This window comes from Ctenopharyngodon idella, chromosome 10 (assembly GCF_019924925.1).
Source record: "Ctenopharyngodon idella isolate HZGC_01 chromosome 10, HZGC01, whole genome shotgun sequence".
NCBI lineage: Eukaryota > Metazoa > Chordata > Actinopteri > Cypriniformes > Xenocyprididae > Ctenopharyngodon > Ctenopharyngodon idella.
Window position 1 is genome coordinate 7,111,568 of NC_067229.1, and position 25,095 is coordinate 7,136,662.

General features: G+C 38.9%; 2 long non-coding RNA genes across 7 annotated transcripts in view; one reads left to right on the top strand and one right to left on the bottom strand.

Annotated features, from left to right (window-relative positions):
* Positions 1 to 15,944, top strand: part of LOC127521409 (uncharacterized) — a 48,012-nt gene extending 32,068 nt beyond the window's left edge. For 4 of the 6 annotated variants that reach the window (XR_007932348.1, XR_007932346.1, XR_007932349.1 and 1 more), the window contains 3 exons: positions 3,939 to 5,811; positions 12,365 to 12,421; positions 14,151 to 15,944. This is a non-coding gene — a long non-coding RNA (uncharacterized LOC127521409). The remainder of the gene's footprint in view (positions 1 to 3,938; positions 5,812 to 12,364; positions 12,422 to 14,150) is intronic. The other 2 variants (XR_007932347.1, XR_007932350.1) reach the window with 2 other exon arrangements.
* Positions 3,599 to 25,095, bottom strand: part of LOC127521410 (uncharacterized) — a 37,907-nt gene continuing 16,410 nt past the window's right edge. Inside the window, exon 2 of the long non-coding RNA XR_007932352.1 lies at positions 3,599 to 5,763. This is a non-coding gene — a long non-coding RNA (uncharacterized LOC127521410). The remainder of the gene's footprint in view (positions 5,764 to 25,095) is intronic.

The window sequence follows — 25,095 nt, forward strand, 5'->3', positions numbered from 1 at the left end:
TCATTAGCATTTTCTAGTGGTGTTGTTTAATGACAATTATACCATTTATTACCAATTATAATAGAATATATTTCGCATCATAGACTAAAATTAATTTGTGGCCATTTTTATTTTGTTTTGATTAGTTTAGAGTCATTAAAATGTATTGTAATTTCAGATTTTCCAGTTCATTTTTACATTTCCTAACATTGCAGATTGGATGCATAACATTTTTCAACATTTCTAGTTTTTTATAACAAAAAAATGACAAATTTTAGACACTTCGCTGAAATCGCTAAAATAACTAGAGGTTCCATTTCAGTATGGATGCTGCCTTAGATGGAAGTGAAAATGACTATGCAGAAAATGATGCACAGGTGACAACAAAGTGCCACATCTCTCTGGAATACTGGGAAATGTGTAATTTCCTGTGATAATAGTCTAGATCTTATTGGTGCACTTTCGCTTTTCCATTTCTCAGATTTCATGCATAAGAAAATGACTTCACTTAAGTGTTTAGGATAAGAAACCCAAGTATTGAGACATACAAATACACAAAGCTTTTAGACTCTGATATGCCACAAACTACTGACTGTCTCAGTAGTGAAGTATTCTAAGCGTTTCCCACTGCATTAGATCAGTGTGCTTGAGTGAATGCCAGCTTATCAGTGCCAGCCTGCCAATGCAACAGTGCCCACGTCAGCCATCAGTACCCTGCAGACGGGCCAATGCAAATGTCAGAATTTTTAGTATAGGACAGAGAGAGAATTTACTTGAGTCATATTTTCTTTTATCTTACAAAGTTTTATTGCTGGTTTTCGAGGATGGTGACATGTCATACCGATGCCTATGTTGATATCTGGCTAATTTGACAAACTTCTGCCAAGTGTCAGATAAAATTGCAGCAAAATACTGTAGAATTGAATTTGTCAGCTTTTGAAATGTTTCACGCCCGTGAAATATTTAACATTGTAAATATCTGTCTGGGAGTCATGCAGTGTGAAATGTGTTTTTGGGGGTGGGGGGTGGGGATGTGTTGCTTCAACCCGCAGACAAAAAAACATTGCAAAAATAGCCCAATTCCACGGAAAAAACGCAGATTTGCCAACTGAAAAAATAACATTGCCGAAGACCTACAGCCAATGGGAGCGCAAGATGCAGGGCAAAGAAAAGTTCAGGGGGAGGAGTCATAGACTTGCAACAAAACATCAGCAAGCATGGATTCTGCGAGCAACCAATCTCTCCTTCATGTTTTTTTTCCCCTTTTCGCTGCAAATCGGCGCACAGACTACTTGGATAACAAGTATCGTGCAGGCACCAATTTCAACCGCGAGAACTCCTGTCTCATGCGTGATCTTACGTTATTTCCTGTATAACTTCTTGCGTATATGTTTGGTCGTGAAACAGTTTGTAGACCAGACAGAGTTGTTGAGAGTTCCTGTTAAAATGTTGTGAAACGTGTGACCCCGTCGCCGATCCGTCATGTAATCCGACATGTTCCGTCATGATCCGTCATGTTATCCGACGACCTTGAAAATCGTGCAGTGTAGTGTTGTCAAAAGTACCGACTTCGGTACCATGTCGGTGCTGAAGTTTTAAAAATGTGACTTTCGAGCGCTGTTGAGGGGATACTTAAACACCTCTGATTGGCCATTGTGTTCACGCGCTCATCAGATATGTCTGTGATTGGCTTCAGTTATCAACTTCTCAAAAACATGTTGAAAATAGACATCAATGACGCTCTTCACCAAGCGCTTACACACATACACACGGACCGGACCACTGATAGACGGCTGCTTTCAAACGCTCCCACTCCCGCTTTCAAATTCAAACACTTCCCTGTTTGCTCCCGTGCGTTGATCATTGTAGCCAATCACAGACATATATGTTGAGCGCATGAACACAATGGCCAATCAGGTGTTTACGAATCCGCTCAACAGCGCCACATTTTTAAAATTTTTGTACCGACTTGGTATCGAAGTTGGTACTTTTGACAACACTAATGCGGTGTGTACCTGGAATTATGCTGCCTTCACATGCTATTGGAAATGTGATAATTCCCATTTCTGAACTCGTGATTACGAAGTTTCGAAATGGGAGGGCGTTCATGTACAGTTTTTACATTGGAAACTGGTATTTACGATAATTCTGAGAGCATGTGAAGGCAGCGTTAGTTGCGTATTATTATGCATATAATTAGAACAGACCTGTAAGTTATGACCTACTGGTTAAATATTTGTAAAAAAAAAAAAATAATAATAATAAAAAGTTTTGTTTCTGGGCCTCGTGAATTTAAGCAACCAGCTGCGACAGGTAGTTTTTTTTATCTGTTGGAAAAAAAATCACTTTGGAGAACACGCAAAACATATTTCATGAGCACGTTTCAGCAGAATTAGGAATAAATCACATGGTAAACCACAAACAAGTCTGCAGCTGCATTTTTTCTGCATTAATTGAAATACTCTGTGGAGTCCTAGCCATTCGGTGACAAACATCAGCCCGCATTTGATAAAATGAGCACGCAATTTGGCAGCTTTTTTTCATGCTACCACCTCACATCCCCCCCATCTCTCTGTCTCTCTCTTTCACATCAAAGCGGAGCCGAGTGCGATATTGAGGAATTCCATTTGCAGAGCGTCTTTAATAGGTGCGACGGCAGACACGGGCGCGGGAAGGAATCTGATAAAGAAAGAGAGGCAAGCGAGCGTGAGAGAGAATTAAAGGAAGCGTCAGATCTGGCAGAGACGAGCGAGCGAACGGAGAGAGAGAGAGAGAATCAAATGGGTCTTGCCGGCGGAAGGGCGCCGTGACTCACAAGCGTTCCGTGACTGTCTCCCAAAGCAGCGCGCTCGTCTTACCTGCCAGTTACCTCAGACAGCACGTTTATTAAACCCGAATGTCTGTCTACTGACGATTCTAAAACCTTTTCTCAACTAGAAAATGCAGGCAATGATGTACAGGACCCATAGTGCAGTTGGGGGCCCTGCTTTTTTTAGGGGGCCCCTCATGACATTATGCACTGCAAAAAAAAATCTGTAAAACCTAAGTCAAATTTACTGAATGAAACAAGTTAATTTTACTCAAATATTACTTGAAGTTCATTGTACTTAATACAAAAAAGTTATGGGAACTCAATTACTGATTATATTAAGAAGAACTAAAATGGAATGAGTTACAGAAGATTTTTGGTTCCCAGCATTAATTAAGTGTTATTTTATGTGTTTTTGCTCAATATTAATATTTGGGGTGATCTGTTATGGTTTAATGTTGTGTTATGTTGGAATTTAAAAGGGTTCTTGTTATGTCTGAGTGGGGTTTTACAGTGTGTTTTAATAGTATTTCTGTCTAATTTTCCAGTTGAAATATCTAAAAATTCTTGAAACAATACATTTACTTAAAAAGCAACACTACATTTATGATACTAAGAATTGATTTCAGAGAATTATTCGTATTAATCCCCATCCACTACTTTATAAGTAGAAACAAGTTGAAAACAGGTATTAAAAATCTGCCAGTGCAATAAGACACAATATGCTTCTATTCAAAATGTATCAAAATTTATCAAAACAAATAATAATATCTCATGCCTTGTTGCTTCTCAGGTAACGATAACTATCTTGTTTTAAGAAATTATGTCAATGTCACTTTATTTATAGAGCATAATTGAAACAACAGCTGTTGGCTAATGTGCTGAACATAACATAATATAGGGTAAAAACTCAATACAGATAAACACATATGATAAACAATAAATTGTAGACATTTAATTAGATAAAAGACCAATTTAAAACTCGTTAAGCCACTTAATTTCTTTGATGTTTTGTAGAATATGATTGTGGAGCCACAGGAAAATTATGTGATCCATTTCACACTTTTAAGAACCACTTAAAACATCTTTATTTTTTTTAAATGTACATTTAAAATGCATCTTGTGTTATGCTAAAGTTTTCTATCCACAGAGTGGTGTAGTTACGGCATCTACTAGCAGAGGCTAAGTGCTAACCAGCTAATCCCTGACCCCTTGGATCAACACAGTGATGTCATGAACTGATTCCAGATCAGACGCAACTAGCTGTGGGAAGGACTGACTGCAGGTCAGTGTGGAAATATTCAAGGGTTCGGGGGAATAAATTTGAACCAGTACAAGTCCCACAGTCGTCCTGGGTGAGTTTATTCCCTTAAGCGCAGTGTGGAAAATTTGCATGTCAAGCTGTGTTTTTCAGTGCCTGGATCCACACACACACGGTCCAATCCTGTGCGGTGGGGATCGCCGTCTGGAGATTGTGCAGCATTCAAAACTGAGTCACCGCTTGCTGACCTTGCTCACACACACACTCCTCCCGTTATGGGCCCATACGTCCGTTCTCAGGCGGAGTGTGTGCCGCGTACAGCTTTGATCCCCAGCTGAAGGGTACTTACAGGCCAAATTTCCAAATGCGTAAGAGTCAGCCCCCCCGCTGGAGAGAGAGACAGGATGAATTCTTACACGGCTCTGGGAATTGGGTCTCGGCGGCTGGAACTATTAATATATCGCTGTTGACAAGAGAGAGAGAGAGAGAGAGAGAGCGAGAGAGCGAGACCGCTAGATAGACATGCACAGAGAAGGACAAAGTTAGAGAACGATAGATAGAAAGGAGAGACAGACAGGTATTAGACAAAAAAGACTGGTAGAAAGATACAAAGAGGTAGATAGATAGAATGCACACAGGAACATAGCCCGGGGGGGAGAAATTAGTTCTCAGGGAACTATCCTAGTGGCCAGTTCTTATAACGGAGTTCCTAGAACTATTTGGTGCGAAAGCCCCTTATATAGACAGCAAGAAAGGCAGACCGAGAGACAAACAGGCTGAAAGAGAGGCAGGTGAGGGTCTGAGAAGCAATGCAGGGAAAAACTGTGTGTGTATTATTCCAGCAGGCCTGTGTATCAGTCATCAATGCACAGTTAAGAGTATCGATCAGGCAGTTATTGACGAACGCGTGTATTACAGAAAGTGTGACCAGCGCTCTGACCCGACACACAGCCCTCTCTCTCTCTCTCTCTCTCTCTCGCTCCCTGTGACTCCAGGTCGGTGTTGATCTGACCTCACTAGTAACGATTTCACACACAACCGCAGAACACGTCTGGTCATGGATGAGCTATTCAACCCGCAGGAAGCGCATCATCAATACAATTATCATATCGCAGTTTATGACATTACAGTTGAGTCATTGAATCGAACGCAATTGAATTAAATCACGTCGGCTCGTTACAGGTGACGACAGACAGGCCGAGTCAGTCATCACGCCTAGAGCGAGCGGGCGAGAGAGAGAGAGAGAGAGAGAGGGATTTGGCTCTTTATCTCTGCGCTGCTCTACGCTGCTCAACGGCCAGTAAGCAGGATTAATGGTCCTGTCTCAGCGTGAGCCAGGTACGCACACACACATACACACACCGCAAGCTGCCACACAATCTCACACACGCACACACACGGAGCAGGGCCGGTAATCGCATGCAAACAGCACACGCTTTTCAGGCAGAGCTACTTGCGCACACACATACTCGCATTTCAAAAGCACAGGAAGCACCTGTTTCTCTCCCACAGAGCCTCGCACACACACGCGCCGTTGCGTTCATTCCCTCACGCTCTGTCTCTTTTCTCGTCTCAGCTCTCGTCCCGCTTCTGCAGTCAGGGTTTCCCTGGCGCTCTTCAGACAGCAGTGGAGCATGACGGCAAGATGTTCCCCGGAGAAATCCCGCAGCCGTAGACTTCTACCACTCGCTCCGCTTCGTCCCTGCGATCGTTTCTGTAAATATAGAAAACAGATCGTAGCGCACAAGCGAGGGCCGACATGGTAAGATTTAAAAACATCCTCTCAAAAAAGTTTAGAAAGACAAACATTAAAGGCAATATTAAGTAATTGGGCTGCACCATTTGCAAAGTATTTCACTCATTAGCACAGGCTAAATGGCTGTGCATTTAGCTTGCGTCAAGCTACTCTGAGGAAACCTAATATGGATCAGGCAGCCTTTATGCATCTCACTCTTTCCTCTCTTGCATAGATTTTAGATGGCACAGCACATAGCACAGCTATCCAAAAGTCAAAAAAACAATGCTTCTGACATAGTTAATATCTCAGAGAACTTAAAAAAGCTAAGAAATTTAGTGCAGGTAATTCACAGAACAAGGCACAGTTGACAACTACCTCAGAGAATGTAGTGCAACTGAAAAGGTTAGCACATAACACAGTTAGAAAAGTTAGCAGAGAAGTAGCACAATTAGCTAAGTTAACACAGAAATAGCACAGTTAGAAAAGTTAGCACAGAGGTAGCACAGTTATCAAAGTTAGCACAGAGGTAGCACAGTTATCAAAGTTAGCATGAAAGTAGCACAGTTATCAAAGTTAGCACAGAGGTAGCACAGTTATCAAAGTTAGCACAGAAATAGCACAGTTAGAAAAGCTAGCACAGTTATCAAAGTAAACACAGAAATAGCACAGTTAGCACAGAAGTAGCACAGCTAGAAAAGTTAGCACAGTTAGAAAAGTTAGCAGTTATCAAAGTTAGCACAGAAATAGCACAGTTAGAAAAATTAGCAGTTATCAAAGTTAGCACAGAAATAGCAGTTAGAAAAGTTAGCACAGTTATCAAAGTTAGCACAGAAATAGCACAGTTAGCAAAGTTAGCAAAGTTAGCACAGAAATAGCACAGTTAGCAAAGTTGGCACAGTAGTACAGTTATCAAAGTTAGCACAGAAATAGCAGTTAGAAAAGTTAGCACGGAGTAGTACAGTTATCAAAGTTAGCGCCGAAATAGCACAGTTAGCATGAAAGTAGCACAGTTAGCAAAGTTAGCACAGAAATAGCACAGTTAGCACAGGACATAGCTAAGACCGGTAATTTAAAGGACAGCAAAGCTTACATTTAGCATTGTTATTGATTTAATGTTAAATTAAATATAAGAGATGAAGTGTTATCATATATAGACTTTATTTTTAAGAGTACACTTTTAAAAAATAAAGGTTCTTTATTGGCTTCTATGGTTCCATGAAGAACCTTTAACTTCCATGGAACCTTCTCCCCAGGTAACAAAAATATGTTTCCATTAATTTATGAAAATTTGAATGTTCTCTGAACATTATTAAAGAATTTAAAAACTTAGAATGAACGTTCTATTAACATGACTGTAATAATGTTTGTTCATAACTTTGAGATAACCTTGCCAGAAGGTTAGCCAAAGTTTTGAGAACGTCCCCTGTTCATTGCACAAAATGTTCTTTTCAGCAGAAAAGGGTTCTTTAGATTAAGTTCTTCATATAAAATGGTCCTTTTAAGAACTTTTCACTAAAAGGTTCTTTGGGGAACCTGAAATGATTCTTCTATGGCAGAGGTCTTCAACCCTACACTGTCCTTTAAAGTTTATTTACTACCTGCTTCAAAACACCTGCCTGTATTTTCAAGTGGTCCTGAAGAGCTTGATTAGCTGCTTTAGGTGTGTGGGTTTTTTTTTTTTTTTAGGGTTTTTCTTTGAAAACCCCCTTTAGTAACCTTTATTTTTAAGAGTGTATACTGAGTGTAATACTTAAATAGTCGCTCAGAGAAAATTTTAGCTAAAGAGATAGCCAACACATTCTCACTCACACATTTATAGCCGCCATGAGAGATACCACGAGTTGCGCAACCAAAAAACCGCAGCTAACTGTGCTAATGGTATATCGATCTCTGGGAAGGATGAGGACAATCTAGCAAACTCTCTTTTCTTCTCATTTTTACGTCCAACCGTGACGTAAAATGAAATGCTTTTATCTCAGGCACAGGCAGAGCAGAGCGAGAGGCCTGGCAGCGGAGCGAAACGACGCCTGGCAGGCGCGCTGCGCACTGGCACTGTGAATGTCTCCGCATGCCCTCTGAGCGCGCAATATCTGCCGATCTGCCTCAACAGTGATCTGTGCGTGTGAAAGAACGCTATTAAAATGATAAGAGAGAACTTTAACCAGATTAAAACGAGACGCGCGCCGCTAAACGGGACGCCGTCGCAACGGACCGGATACTTTCGTTGAGTCGTTTGCGCGGCACTCTTCCTGCCTCCGTCTCTCTCTCTTTTTTTCTCTCGTCATTAATCTCGTGGCAGCGCTGCAGGAAACAGCCTTTCACAGGCAGCTGGAATTTCATCTCCTCCCTCGGTCTTTATTACTCTTCCACTCAACCTATCCCTCGTTCCCTCCCTCCCTCGCGCTCTCGCGCTCTATCTCTCCCTCCGTTTATTACGGCGCTCTAATCACTCGCGCGCAGGTAACAGAACACTGCGCTGCACACAATAGCGCCGGCCTTCATAGCACCTCTACGCACACACAAACAGAAGCTCAGGCTCATAAACTAACACGCACACACATACACGCACACCCTCTAAATCGCACACGCCGTGGATTCTTCTCTCAGAAGGGCAGGGTAAGTGACTGGGGGAGGAGGGGTGGCTCAGAATGATAAAGAGAGGGGGAGAGACGCAGAGCGTGATTAGAGAGAGGGACACGAGCGGCAGCAGCGTCTAGCGGAGCCCGGCGATACGGAGAACGGTGGTACAGCAGCCCCCCCTAGCGGCTCTCAGTGCAACCGCAGTCCTGTCGACGCGATCGGGTCTCTTCATGGAAACCACATACCTTATTGGCATGGTAAAAGACCTGTATATGCAAAAGTATTAGAAAATATAATACATATGAACTTTATCATTATTATTATTATTGACGACAGTATTAAAGTTGAGTGTTTATTTGATTTTGTTTGCAAATGAAAGTAATACTATTCTGAACTTGATAGAATAAAACAGATTAGAACAGATAAAATAAAACAGATCAGAACATTTGAGCATTCTGGTCACTCAGTTTTGCCCCAAGCTCATAAAATAAAGAATAAATATCAATAAAAAAGAAATATTTTGAATGTTATTAAAATAAATATTAAAATAAAAGAAAGCAACAAAACAGTACAGCAGAAATATGGTTAGCTACTTTGATTTAGACCTGTAAGAAGCCACCTAGCAACCACTCAGAACACCTGGAAATGCTCATAATACATAGCATCCGGATAGCATAGTCTTGGCAAAGCCCTATAGCATCGTGGAGCCGCTTCTGCACAGGCAGAACTCTGGTGTTAATAATCTCTGTCTCGCATTCTGTCACTCTCGTTTCTCTCTTGTGGCCTCTAGAGCAGTCTCGCAGCGTCATTCACACCAGCTCTGCACACACAGATGACACATCTTTATACACACACATATTTTCACAGGGCAAAACCGCAGATCTGTGTGTATTTATGTTAGATCACACTCTTTAATCAGCGATTTATGCTGCAACGTGACACACTAAAGTGTCAGTGTCGGTGATGCAGGTTTGAGTTTGGCCTGCAAAGTGCTTGTGTCCTGATCAATTGGCTTCATTTACACCATAGACAATATTTCCAAAGTTAACTCTCTTCAATTTAAATGAAAACCAAAACACCAAAACCAGACTAAACTATTTGTGGAACGTTTTATGTTTTTAATGATATAATCTGAACGTTTGACATGAAATGTTTCAAAAACATAATTGCAAAACTTTTGTTTTAAAAAAACTTGATAACAACCAAAATACAATCATAAATTACTATATATATATATATATATATATATATATATATATAAAGAGACAGGGAGACAGAGATCATGTTCTGGGGGCCGGAGTTTCATCCAGACTCCTGGAACACGCTGTATTTCTTTGCTGTCTGCGTGTCGACTCTTGGCGCTGCGGATCAGAGCGTGCCGTGCTGCGGCTTCTGCGAACAGGCAGACAAATAAACAGTTGGCAGGATCTGGTGTGTGTGTGTGTGTGTGTGTGTGTGTATTCCTGGCAGGACACGCTGCTCATCCGCACCGTCAAATCCTCTCATTTCCTTCCACCCATGTAGCTCAACACAGAAAACCCCACCCACCCTCTCCATATATACCAGAAACTGACACTGAATCTATCTATTTATCTATCTATCTATCTCTCTATCTATCTATCTATCTATCTATCTATCTGTCTGTCTGTCTGTCTGTCTGTCCGTCTACCCATCCATCTGTGTACTTACCTGTCTGTCTATCCATCCTTCCGTTCACCCATTTGCCCATCCGTCTGTCTATCTATCTATCTATCTGTCTGTCCGTCCGTCCGTCCATCTGTCTACTTATCTGTCTGTCTATCCATCCTTCCATTCATCCATTCACCCATCCGTCCGTCTGTCTGTCTGTCTGTCTGTCTGTCTATCTATCTATCTATCTGTCCGTCCGTCCGTCCATCTGTCTACTTATCTGTCTGTCTATCCATCCTTCCATTCATCCATTCACCCATCCGTCCGTCTGTCTGTCTGTCTGTCTGTCTGTCTGTCTATCTATCTATCTATCTGTCCGTCCGTCCGTCCATCTGTCTACTTATCTGTCTATCCATCCTTCCGTTCATCCATTCACCTATCCATCTGTCTGTCTGTCTATCTATCTATCAGTCTACCTATCTGTCTGTCTGTCTGTCTGTCCTGAACCGACCTTTCTTTCTTTCTCTTTCTTTCTTTCTTTCTTTCTTTCTTTCTTATCAAGGGACCACGAGTTGACAGAAGCAGCGAGACAGCGTTCGGTTGCCTCCTTTCCTCTGCCTCGAGCACACAAAATCAAAGACATGAGACTTACAAGTAGCGAAAAACTTCCCCAAGGGAAATACCAGGCTTGCGTGTGGCTGCTACCGCCAGCGAACACACGTACACACATGCTAACACCCCCCCCCCCCCCCCCACACACACACACACACACACACACACACATGCTGCGGTAAACCACACTGGCAAGTGCTATACCAAATCTCGTGCAGTACTGGTCTAGAGTTCAACTGATTCACACATACACACACACAAGAGAGAGGGAGAGAGTTTAACTGGACCTGTCAGGCGCTTTTGTTCATCTTTAATGTTCCATCCCCTGCTAGAATTACAGGGCTAATCTCAAACACACAATGGTGCATTCTTCAGGCACGAAAGATATAACTCATGGTGACCGTTTCACTACTTGCACTATTTTTGCAATATGTATGTATGTGTACCACATGGGGATTTATATATCACCCAGATGGCCTACTATATTTGCCGTTTGGTTCAAGCACACCACGTGAAACACTGTATCCCATAATGCAACACTGAATTTGGAATAGCATACAACTTTACAATTTCTGCCACATAAATATAAAAAATAAGAGTAGTATGCTATTCCAAAATTTTAAAATGGATTGCTGTCTTACTACTCAGTGTGCAGTATATACTGTTTACTGCCTACTATCTTTAAAAAGAAGCAGTATTGTGTGAAACATTATGCATTATTCTATGATTCCAAACAGTGGCCCTGTCCCAAATGGCACACTTAATGTGTACTTTCGGTCTTGAGGACTTACAATGGCCGCTGTGTGCGCATATCCGTTAAGTCCATGAGACCGTAGGGTGTCCTATTTGTCATTTTAGGTTTCAGAAGGGTGCTTGTGAGTGCCTCCTTTGTGGCCGCTATGTGCCCTCAATGCGCAATTCTGCCAAGCCCGCAAGTCTGCAAGCTACACAGCCGACTTTTACTCGACAGTCAAAGCAGCATTACGTCACGAAAGTGTGGACTCAGAGGAAGACCGTGAGGGTTTAGGGTGCCATTTGGGACAGGGCCAGTAGTGCTACATTGTTACATTACACATTTATTTCAGTAGTGTCCAGTTATCTTTTGGATATAAATATGGTTTATGTTAATCTGGTGAAATAGCGAGTCAAGAAAGAGATCATGGTTGGTTTTGCTGTCAGTTCATTTGTCACATTGGAAGTCTTGCACATTGCATTGTGGGAAACAGTATTAAAGCCAGTGTGCTTTGTTGTGTAATGCACATTTTGCTTCCATTCTTACAGGAAATTTGCACACTATGCACAGCAGTATGTAAACATACAGTATATACTGAACAGTAAGTAGTATGCAGCATGTAGTATGTAGTAAAGTAGTATGCATGCAGCCTGTATTTATGTGTGGCTTGAAGAGATCTTTTTTATTGGCTGGTCAATTTTGACTGACAGACAAACTGTCCAATGGGGTTTTAGAGTGTCAGTGCAAGCTGTTAGCCTTTAAATGTCAACTAGAGAGCAGCACCAGACAGAACGAGAGGGGCAGTTGTGTGCATTCCTCCACTGAGTCCCTGCTGAATACTGTAAATGTACACACGGTGTGTGGGAATTAAATTGAGCATGCTGCCCAAAAGAGTGCAGTGATTATTACATCCAAACACACACTACATAGCCAGAAAGTCAGAGAGACAGTGTTATTTGGTGGCTTTGTCTAAAATGCACAATGTGGCTTTTTCAATCATTTTTGTCTATTTTTATGTTTCAGGCTTCATGACTGATGTTTCCTGGGGAAGGAGCAACATGTGCTGAATACTACCAGCTGGTGCGTACATATACTATCCGTTTTTCTCTCTATATCATTGTATTTCTTTGCATGCGTCACCTACTTGAACATTAAAAAAGTTGGGGGAAATTAGCATCAATTTGCAGTCATAAAGCAAAATTTTCATCGAGAATCATCTGTATAAGCATCAACATTTAATGAGAAATTCTAAACGGCCATTTACACCACAACGTTTTCAACTAAAAACGGAAAACATTTTATGCATCTTGGCCATTCATTTACATGACGCAAAATGCAAACTTATGAAAAAAAAGTGCAAGTTTTTGACAATGATATTTTGACTATGATTACAAAAACATGCATTTGTGAAAATGGTGACATCATGTGCATGCATATTACGTGTTCATTCTATAGGCTCATAGTGTTTCTTTACAAAGTGACATCGCCATCTACTGGCCTTGCATGAATAAAGGCCCGTTTACACCAAGAACAATAACTATACAAACAGTGTAACACAAAATTACCTCAGGTATCCAGCGCTGTTTCGACAACATTGTCTTACTTCCTTTAACGTCGCAGTGAAAAAGACTAGGTGTTGTTTTTATTCCACTATATTGACTTCGACTGTTAGATTAGATAGATTACACTAGCTATTCACTCGAAACATAGCATGCTGACGACATCTGCTGGTTAAAGCCGTGTAAATGCAACAAAAACATGTAGCCAACCCGATCTCACGGCAATTCGTACGTATTTTACAAGGTGGCTAATTCATACGAATTAGTACGTTTTTTGCTTAATCGTACGTATTTTACAAGTTGTATGAATTTGTATGAATGACCTACTCCTAACCCCACCCCTAAACCTACCCGTCACTGGGGTTAGACAAATCGTACATACAAATTGGTCATGAGATAGCGTTGGTTGTAGCCTACTTTGAAACCGCAGCGCGTGAGCTTAGAATAAACAGACCGTTATCATTCGTTGGTGTGGACACAAATTTATCATTATAGTTTATCTTTATAGTTATCGTTCTTGGTGTAAACAGGCCTTAATACAGCGTTTTTAAACGTTTTTTCATGGATCCGTTTTGACCATGTCATCTGTATGTAAAAAACACGAAGGAAAGACTTTTCCGGTTTTAGTACATTGTTGTCGTGTAAATGTACCCTTATTCACAAGTATTTATAATCTTATGTTGCTGCGTTTGTGTTTTATTTGATTTAAACTAAAAGTTTTTTAATAGTACAGTGAAAAAAATTGCCATAGGATTTACTTTGGAGTTATTTGTGAAATTTATTTGTAAATTCTGAGTGGAAGCTGTTTCACAGAAAATTAGTAACATTGAATTAAACTTGAAATTTTGAAGTAGAAAAACTGAAATAGTTTTGTCATGTGAAACACATCTGATAATTTAAAAAAATCTTTTTGCAGTGAACTACACTAAACGTTGCAAACAGCAGTATGCTCTATATTCTTGTTACATTAACTATGTTTGAAATAGCATACTAGCACACTACACGTACGTATACAGTCAATACTACATTCTGCTGTAAGAAACTTGAGCACGTGATATCCACCTCTTTTTAGATACTCTAAGGTAGGAAGACGTAACATGGTAAGCGACCACAAATACAGCAACTTGATATTCTTAAACATAAAACATAACCTGGTTAGGGCAGGGTGTGTGATTGTGTAGAGGCTGGGTAACAATGAACCCACTGCCCTGCTGCAGAGCTCACTCACAGGACTCTTCTGTATTCTCCAGCACTGCGTGGCCCTCTCAGTGGAGCTGCGTGAGGGGGCCCTGTCAGGCAGCGCTCTGGCTGGAGGCCCAGACCACACACACACACACACTACTCTGTGACAGCAGGCAGAGTGCTTGGCACTGCCCGCCGTCAGACAAGGGGCAGGCCGGAATGTCAGCGGGCGGCAATGGCTGCCACGGCAACAGATCCATCAGTGTCTGCAGAGGGAGATTCCATTACCGTGACGACGGGTTACATCATCCATCTCCGCAGAGCTCTCGCAGTTCCTGTTCACGAGATGGGAAAAATACATGAATGCTCCATAATATTTCATAGTGTTAATGCTTTTAACACCATATGATAAAATTTTATAAAATATATGACAGATGAATGGATTGAACAATGTCCAGATGAAAGAAAGGGGAAAAACTACTCTAAACACCTTCAACTGCATAGCAACATGCTAAAGGCAAAACATGGCAACGTGCCTAAAACTACTCAGAGCACCTTAGCAACTGCATAGCAACGTGTTTAAAATCTCAGGCGACTTGCTAAAAACCACCCACAAGTTTTTCAATACAGGTTGTGCTCACATTTTCTTCAGAAAGGTAAGAAGCAGTAGCAAGAAAATGTGTCAGCATCATTGACAGCGCGCGCACTTCTCTGGTCAGGATGTGAGGTTTGTGTGTTCGTATCTCGCTGTAATCACTGATCTCATCCACACGAGCAGAAAAAAAATCACTAGAGATATACAACTGCTGACAGATCTGATTAAAGTTTATTATTAGCGATGCAGTGAAATAGTGACTGACACTGAAACAGACATCATTAACATCCGTTGTAATAAACCACAACAACATCGACCACAGCGTCCACCAATCGGAATAATTGTAGCGGAAGACGCGCGCCTGAATCGAGCTCTCTGATTGGCTACGTTCCCATATTCACTAGAAGCTCTTTCTCTTTTATGAACCTCGTAAACTTTGCGCCCACAAATTCTGCCGTATGTTAAAAATGATAATGAAAAAGTTATTCAATTTATTTTTAATAAATTAAAATATATTTTAAAATAACGTATTCTAAAAATAATTTTAGATGTGTTAAAATAACGTTTAATATATTTTTATTGTAAAATATATTCTAGAATATATTAAAATATATCAAGTTTTATATATTTCATATATATATATAATATACAGTTACAACTCAATTTTTGCCTTGTCAGACCACAGAATCAATGACCAAAAGGCTTCCTCTTTGTTCTGTGATCTGACAAGACAAAAATTGAGTTGTTTAGACATAGGGATGTGGCTTTTGTTTGGAGAAAGAAAAAAAAGGAGAAGCATTCAACTCCAAGAACACCATCCCCATGATCAAGTGTGTTGGTGGGAACAAAATGCTTTGGTGGTGTTTTTCAGCCAATGGGCCAGGCAACCTTGTAAACGTAAATGGCATCATGAAAAAAGAAGACTACATAAGATTCTGGAGTAAAACTTGACCTAGGGGTGCAGTGGACTTTCCAAAAAGATAACGATCCAAACCACACAACAAAAGTGGTAAAGAAATCGTTGGCAGAGACCAATATCAACGATGGAGTGGCCAAGCCAGAGTCCAGACCGGAATCCAACTGAGAATTTGTGGAGAGAATTGAAGACCAGAGTGATGGCAAGGAAGCCTTCCAACCTCAAGGACCTGGAGATCAGCAAAAGAGGAGTGGTCCAAAATGGAAATGTGCAAAAAACTAAAAACAAATTCTAAAAACCGTTTGAGAGCTGTGATGAAAAATAAAGGCTTTGTCATTGATTATTGAGAAAGGGTATGAATAATTGTGGACATGGAATGTTTTGTCAAAAAAAAAAAAAAAAAAAAAGTGAATATTCTTCATCTGACACAGTGTTTTACTTTCTTTCATCACCTTTTTGTGTCATTTCCAGCCAGAAGATTTGTCAAATAAAAATTCACCATAATTAAAATTTTGGCCTGGGTATGAATAATTTTGGCCTAAAAGGGATAGTTCACCCAAAAATGAAACTTCTGTCATCATTTACTCACCCTCAGGTTGTTCCAAACCTGTATAAATTTCTTTGTTCTTTTGAACATAAAGGAAGATATTTTGAAGAATGTGGGAAACTGAACAATTCTGGGGCACCATTGACTTCTATAGTATTTTTTTTTTTATGGAAGTCAGTGGTGCCCCAAGGCGGCCTGGTTACAAACTTTCTTCAAAATATCTTCCTTTGTGTTCAGCAGAACAAAGAAATCCATACAGGTTTGGAGCAACCTGAGGGTGAGTAAATGATGATAGAATTTTTTATTTTTGGGTGAACTATCCCTTTAACTGTAGCCTATATATATTAAAGCTACAGTCCGTAAGTTTTACCTCTTTGTCGCCATCTCTGTTTGAAACCTGCAATTGCAGTTATTTGTGGAATAATCATCTTTACGTGGGTTGTGCATCAGCACGGCTCCTCAGCGCGGATGAATCTAATGTTTGTTGTCAGTCAACACATCGGTGGATACTGTACTTCGGAATTACAGATTTTACGTCTTAGAAGTATGACCAAAATAAGAATTTCCACCGGAAAATGTCATCTGAACAAGTAAGTAACATGTCTGCCACTTTTGTTCTGACCAACTGAGGAAAAAAGTATTACTATAAATCGCGCTGCCAATGGTGATTAAATCTAACAATCGCTTAGCTCGAATCACGTCAAACTGTGCAAATTATTATTATTGTTATACTTTGTTCTCAAATTGTTAATGTTAACATCAGCATTGCATGACTATGTGTATTTAGTGTGTATTAGTGTTACCTGTAGATTTCAATTTCTGTACAGTAACATTAATTTGTCATACCATACAATCTGCCATCAAAATGATAAGTTTAATGATTCCAGCTGCTTTGAGAAAAGGCTATAAATGATCTGCTACCAGCAGCATCTTCACATGCCATATAGCCTACTAGCTGGGACTCGTTCTTTATGTAAACGGACGTGACGTATTTACGCAAAGATGAACGGCTGCATGCTCGAATTTCCCGCAGAAACCTACCAGTACCACTCGAATTAGAAAACATTATTACAAGCTTACTGTTGTGAATCGGGCTAAGGTAAGGAGATAGTTTTGAACAATGGCTGGTTATGTACTTGCTCAAAAATTAATTTTGGATAATTTTTAACCAAAAAAAGTTACGGACTGCAGCTTTAACATCATTGACATTTATTAACATTTTATTTAATTCTAAGAGCTAAAGTGTTCCAGGTGTTTTCATCAAATTGCTATAGCCTAGGTTAGTATGATGTTTTGTGTGGTTTCTATTTCCAAACATGTTCTAGATTGCTTGGCTCAAGTTAGTGTGATCTAGGCTATGGGGTTTTTTGGCTGTTTTCTTTTGCCAGGCGAAAAACATCATACATAATGGATACATTTGTGCAATGTATCACTCATAGGAAAAGATGAAAAATTTCTACACCGTTTTCATTTAGTGAAAGAACCGAAAGACGTTCTAATAAATAAAACAGTCAACTAAACAAACGCAGATAAAAGCACTAGACGAGGTTTAGTTTGCATCACATAAAACACAGACGTCGTTAGAGGCATAAATTATGAATATTCGGGAATAAGAGCGGCGCTGGTCTCTGCCCGCTTTCATTGACGGTTTTCCGGGAGCGTTATTTATCTTGGGAACCAGGCCGAGCCGGAGCGTGTGATCAGGAAGAGAGCGGGAGCTTGATTGATGTGTGTTTATGGGGGAATGAGTGATGCAGAGAAACACACCACAATGTATTATAGACAGCGCTGACAGCTGTATAATTTTGTTATTATACACTCTTGCGCGAGAGCGAGCGGGATCTCTCCGTCAGCGTGACCCTTTGATCCGATTCGACGACACCGTGTCATTACATGCGCCTGCTGTCAGAGCGGGAAAAAACAGCGAACAGACGCGCGCTCAAGTGCTCTAGCGGGGGTTTCTTATATCTTTCTCTCAAAAAATCCATCTTCTTATATATAATATTAATACATTTTAAATAATTAAATGTGTAGGCTAAAAGTCATGAGTAAATATAAAAATATATCCGAATATATAACACACACACACACACACACACACACATATATATATATATATATATATATATATATATATATATATATATATTAAATATAAATATCACTTAATTCTCACAAATTGTTTATCATTTATAATTTATTTTAAATGTCCAAATAAATGTAATATATTTATACATTTTTGCAATTTCAAATTTATAAGTGAATATAAATTATTTATATATATATATATATATATATATATATATACATATATATATCACATTATTTATATGTACTGTTTAGATATAAATTATTTCACTAAATCTGTTTTTCTGTTCAGAACCAAAGATTCAGCTGTGATGTCACATCCTGTCAGTCTTACAGTTTGTGCCCTGACACGCACACACCAGACCGCGTCCTCTGTGTCTCCTTTTTACCGACTCCACAGACTCAGGCAGCTTGGAGAAACCTCAAGCTCACTTTACGCACACACACACACACACACACACACACACTCTCTGCATCTGCCACACTTCCGCCGCTCTCATCTGTACAGATATCACACAAATTCAAACTCTCACCTTACACACACACACACACACTCTGGTGTTACACAGATGCTGGTCTGATTGTTCTCCAGAGGCCTCGACACATGCTGACTGAATTCAAACCAAAGTGTCTTGTTTTCTGTCTTGTTTTTGTTTCATAGTGTAGACTTTCCATTGACATTAACTGTTTTTTATTTGCTACCCTAAACCCTAAAACTCCTTTTACAAAAACCTTTTCGTATTTTTAAATATATATCAAATAAAAAATGTTTTTAATACTATGTATAAAAAAATATGAGCAATATATTTTTAATAAAAATGTTATATATAATAAAAATATTGTTATATACCCTATATAATATTTTTAAGTTGCAAACAGCAAAACCTGAACACACACAAACAAACTTCATAACTGTTTTAATTTGTTAAACATTTACTATTTTGTTTTTCAGAGCTGCATCAAATTTAAGCTGACATCAGATCAATTCATTCATTGCCTGAGTTCAAAGGTTACAGGCAGGTTTGTGAACAATAACCCTGATTCAGCTCATTAGAAGTGTTGAAAATTTGCTTTTAACACAACTGTGGTTTTGCGTACTCACACTCAGGACTGAAAAAGTACCCATAATTCCTGTCACTCAGTCATATGACTTGTGGTTTGTGCACTCATATGCAGGACTGAAAAAGTACCCATAATTCCTGTCACTCAGTCACATGACTTGTGTTTACTATAAGTATAAAATCAGAATCCGTTTAAATATGGGCCATGAACTGCATTTAAATAACAGATTATTTTCATGCTACTAAGAGAAACAATGTGAAGCTGACCGTTTAGTCAGTGGCTAATGTTAGGATCTTTTGGAAGTTAAAGAGTTAGTTCACCCAAAAATGAAAATTCAGTCATTTATTACTCACCCTCATGTCGTTCCACACCCGTAAGACCTTCGTTCGTCTTCGGAACACAAATTAAGACATTTTTGATGAAATCTGATGGCTCAGTGAGGCCATCTATTGCCAGCAATTAACACTAATGGGCTATATGCACGGTTACTTCCTGGTTGTCCTTAAGCCAGCTCGGGCATTTCCGGTGAACTGTTAGCTGTTCATTCTGTAGTCGCTGTACATTGACACAAAACCATCAATGGTTGACTTTTTAATGTTGTATTCATATTTTAATGCACATATCACATTTACCTAATTTTCCAATAAACCAGTTTTATTGATTGCAATAAAGACGAAGCTATTGGGACCGTTTAAAAACGCCGTGTCTGTAATTAGACACGCACACACATTTTTTCTCCCAGCACTTCAAATGTTATTTTTAATGTGATGACCACAAACATTATTTGTTCATTCTTCTGAGATTGTCCCCATAGTAAAACCGAACGTTTCAAAATGTAGGAAATTCAACATTTGATAGAAAACACTTATTTAAAAATAAAAAAGACAATAATTACCACTTTAACCAGCAGGTGGCGGCAAAGTAACATTTATTTGCGCATATCAGCCATTTCCTCTAATCGTTTTTCACTTCGTTTTTGACTAAATATTAAACATTATAAAATAACTAGGTTTAAAAATACATTTTGTCAACGTGAAGTATGAAATACTCAAAAAATCTTAAGAAAAACAATAACTTTTCTTGTGATTCATGGCAGAAAGCGAGCACCGCGCTTTCCCTTTGTAATCACAGCAGCTGTCAGTCAGTGCAGCGCAAGATCATGATTTCAGCACACTTTTAAAAACACACATTTTATTCAATTAATCTAACTAAAGTGCACAATAAATATTTAATTTTTGAAGCTTTTTTTTCACATAAAAGTGTGAAAACTGGTGGTCGAATTGAATTTAGCCGAGGAGGAACGTCTTTATTTAATAATTTTTTTATGCCGTCTTACGTTTGAATAACTAAATTAATGCTATGCCTGACTATTTAAGTGACTATATTCTGATTATAAACTAAGTATTACACTACTGATGCTCAACACACCAGCAAATGACATATCACCGGAAGTTTTCGAGCTGGCTTATATTAATGCGGAAGTTCTAAAGAGCGTGCATATAGCCCATTAGCACTTTCAGATGCCCAGAAGCTACTAAAAACATATTTAAAACAGTTAATGTGAGTACAGATGTTCAACCTTATTATTATAAAGCGACGAGAATACTTTTTGCGCACCAAAAATCAAAATAACAACTTTTCAACAATTAGTGATGGGCGATGGGCAATTTCAAAACACTCGAATCAGTAGTTCGGATCAGGTATCAAACTGCCAAAGTCATGTGAACTATTGAAATTGCAAAACACTTATGACATAACGAAGCCTCGTTTACTGAAATCATGTGACTTTGGTGCTCCGACCACTGATTCGAAACAAAAGATTCGTAAAGCTTCGAAGCAGTGTTTTGAAATCAGCCATTACTAGATATTGTCATAAAGTCGTTATTTTGTTTTTTTGGCGCACAAAAAGTATTCTTGTTGCTTTATAACATTAAGGTTGAACCACTGTAGTCACATGAACTGTTTAAAATATGTTTTTAGTACCTTTTTGGACATCTGAAAGTGTAAATTATCTTGCTGGCAATAGAGGCCTCACTGAGCCATCGGATTTTATCAAAAATATCTTAATTTGTGTTCCAAAGAAGAACGAAGGTCTTACGGGTCTCACTAACGTGCCAGTGGGCGGGGCCAAAGATGTGATTATGTAGAAGTAAGCGTTGATCTGATTCTGTGGAGGCAGTCTTTCATCGCACTATTACATCATAATGTGACAAAATCCAAAATGAGTCATCTTTGGATCTTGGTTTCAATTTTTGGGCTAACAAGGAAGTTTTGAGTTCTGAAACTTACAGGATGTTTTTACAGTACAATGACGTCTTACATGTCAAAAGATCAATGAAAATTAGATTTCTCGGCTCATGACCCCTTTAAATGGTTAATCTTAACATCAAAACAAAGAGGTAATGTGTAAAGCTTTAAACATTGTTGTCATTATTCTTACACAACAGGTGTTAATCTTTAAAAGAGGAATTATTATACATTTATAATGTTATCAAGGTTGCATGCGTAATTTAGTTGTATTTTTTTGTTTTTTATGACCATATTTAACACTTTCTTCGATCCTCAATGTGAGGCTATTTTTGTCACTTTATACCTTCAAGACTTGCAGGCTATGTAAATGAGCTCCGTACCAGCATAACACAGACTCATCAGTTGCTAAATACTAAATATGTGTTATGCAAACAGGGTCCAACATTCATTATGCTTGTTTTTGCAGGTTAGTTTCAATGTTCAGGCTGGACTGGAGAGGAAGTTTTGTGTTAAACATGTCTACATGGTTTGAACTAAGCGTTTTCCATTATATGACCTCATCGTAACCTCTCTGTGCACTTGTGGTTATTAAAGAGTTAAAACCTGTCTGTGACCTTTTCACTCCCCTTCTGCATGTTCATGCAAATGTCTGTGTGTGTGTTTGGACACTGTCGATCCAGACTGCTGATTGTGTATTTAAAGCCCGCAGGGTCTCTTGTAATAACACAACGAAGGCATGGACAACAGAATAATGGACAAAAATAGAATACAGAGCATAGTTTTGCTTAGCCTAAATGTACTCTGCATTGATTGATTGATGCAATATTTTCAGCATTATTAGTGTTCGATTGATTATTTTATTGGACAAGATTTCAATTGAGTCGCAAGTGTAGCCTACATAAATCACGCACAACTCAGCGAGTCATCGAGGTCACCAAAGAGAACCTAGACGACGTAACATAATCCGGACAGAAGCGGACTGTAAACACGCTTATCCAGTGCTTTGCTTTGAAACTTTAATAGACCTGAAAAAAGCGCAGGTGTTCACTTGTTTTAGGGGGATGAAATGCTTATATAACAGGTTTTTGATGGTGAGTTCCATACTGCAAAAAAAAAAAAAAGCATGTTTACCTGCGGGCAACAGTGGTAAAAATGTTCAATAGCTTTTTGTAGTCAAGACTTATGTTTGTGACTATAGAAATTGACGTTCAAAAATAAACCCACCTTGAGGAATAGGCCTATTCACTGGAGTAAAAGTGTGCAAACTTGCCCCTTACCCTAACAGTCTCTCAATCCTCCTCCCCTTTTTCTTTATTTACCAACAGTAGCTAACATATTACACATAACCACTTGTATTTTTAGAAGGAGATGAACATGTTTTCACTGAACTGCTGACGTGAAATGGAGTCGAAATTTCACAGAGTTCTTGAAACGCGGGAAATCCACAAGATGTTCGCACTGTCAACAATGTCAAGCACTCGCATGGAGACGGATAGGCTACAAGAAACGGTTTGTAAATTACTCTGAAAGAGGTAGCCTTTATTCCGATTGAAAAGTTATAGGCTACTCAGTTTAACCATTAGCAAGACATTTAAAGTGTTCATCAGATAACAATCTCCAGACATATGTCAGTCATAAGCTTGCAGAAGATCAGTAACAAAAAGTGTTTATTGCTCACTGAATGGTCTAACAAAGCTATAAACAATACTAAAACAATAATCCCAGGAGCTATATAATGATTTTACCTTATTTACTCGCAATAAACAGCTCTTCCACGAGGTGATAGGTAGGATAGACTGTTTATGATTATCAATATCGTCACATTTTACAAATACAAAAACAAATTTACATGAAGCTAATCCAGTCAGATTTTGTGACTATATAGAATATATTGTGACTCACACATATTTTATTGTACTTTATACACACACACACAGTAACTTTGTCAGAAAGAAAAATGGAAAACATTAGGCTAATGAAAACGTAGGCTACATAGGATGAGGAGCCAATACTAGCGTTAAATCTAAAAATAATCAAAAATGAAAAACCTAACAAAACATTTTCACGCACACATCATTTTTTTTTTTAAATATAGGCCAGATCTCTCTCTCTCTTTATAAATATATTCATAAAGAGCTGAGCAAATGATTCTTTGTAATAGCCTGTTTTATCGCACCGCTAACACGGATGCTAAACACCATGTGCTCGGCGAGTAATCTTAGCGGTGTTTCTCTACATCTGATAACAGATGTGAATGTCCTCTCCAGGTGATCACTCGCTGTACGCGTGCACTCACGCTCTGTCATCACACTTCTATATTTAGAGTCATAAACTGAGAGGGGACGCTCTAGTGCTAAAATAAGGGAACATGCAGAGCCGGAATGGCAATCGGGAGAGTTCCCGGTGGCCAGCTATAGTCTTGGCAGACTCTTGTTTTTCAAAACCACCTGTTTACTCGACGTCTGTGACGTTATAGCTACTGATTTTGGTTCTTGTCCCAAACACTTCATGCTCCTAAATAAAGCTAATCACTGTCTCACTCTAACACACAAACAGCTCAAACACATATCAAATATCACACATGTGCATGTTGATCTTCTAGCTGTACTGAGCTAATAAACAACAACACTGAAAGAACAGGCAACAGCTGTTCTTAAGAACAAACAACAACCTTCTAAGAATAAACAATTTACCTTCACAGATAAATTCAAAGATGCTTATAGTCTTTCACTCAACAGTCAGACACACACACAACATCTCTTATAACAGCAACAACATTTAATCTGGAAAATGTCAATTAATGAACTTAAATGAAAAGATGTATCAGTCTCATACACAAACATCTCAAGTACAGATATAACACGCACATGTACATGTTCTCATCTAAAAATCTAAAAAAATAAAAATAAATCATCTAAAGAACAAACTACAACATTTAAAGAGATAGTTCACCCAAAAATGAAGATATTTTGAAAAATATGGTTAATAACAGTCAGTGGCATCAACTGTTTGGTTACCCATATTCTTCAAAATATCTTCTTTTGTGTAAGAAATTCATACCGGTTTGGAACAACTTGAGGGAGAGTAAATGACGACAGAATTATCATTTTTGGGTGAACTATCTCTTTAAATAACTAAACTAAGACATTTAAAAAACAACACCAAGAAAAAAAAAAACAACATTTCATGAACAATCTACATCACTTAAAGAACAAATAACACAATTTAAAGAACAACTTTTACAAAAACAAACTACATCCTACAAGTCAAATTCAAAGACACTGTGTGTTTCCCAACAGTCATTAATAAACATCAACAACACTTGATAGTTTATATGGAAAACTTCTTGAAGAATTTTCACCAGTTCTGCACCCGTACACAAGTCTAAATGACAAATCATTGTTGTAATTTGCAGTATTGTTTCTTGAACTAAGCTCCTCTAACATACACACACAACCCACATGAGAAAAGTTGTATAGCCTATAACAAATAAACATACACACACACCCCCCCATATGGTTCTGCTTGATTGAACTAAAAGCAATAACAATGATC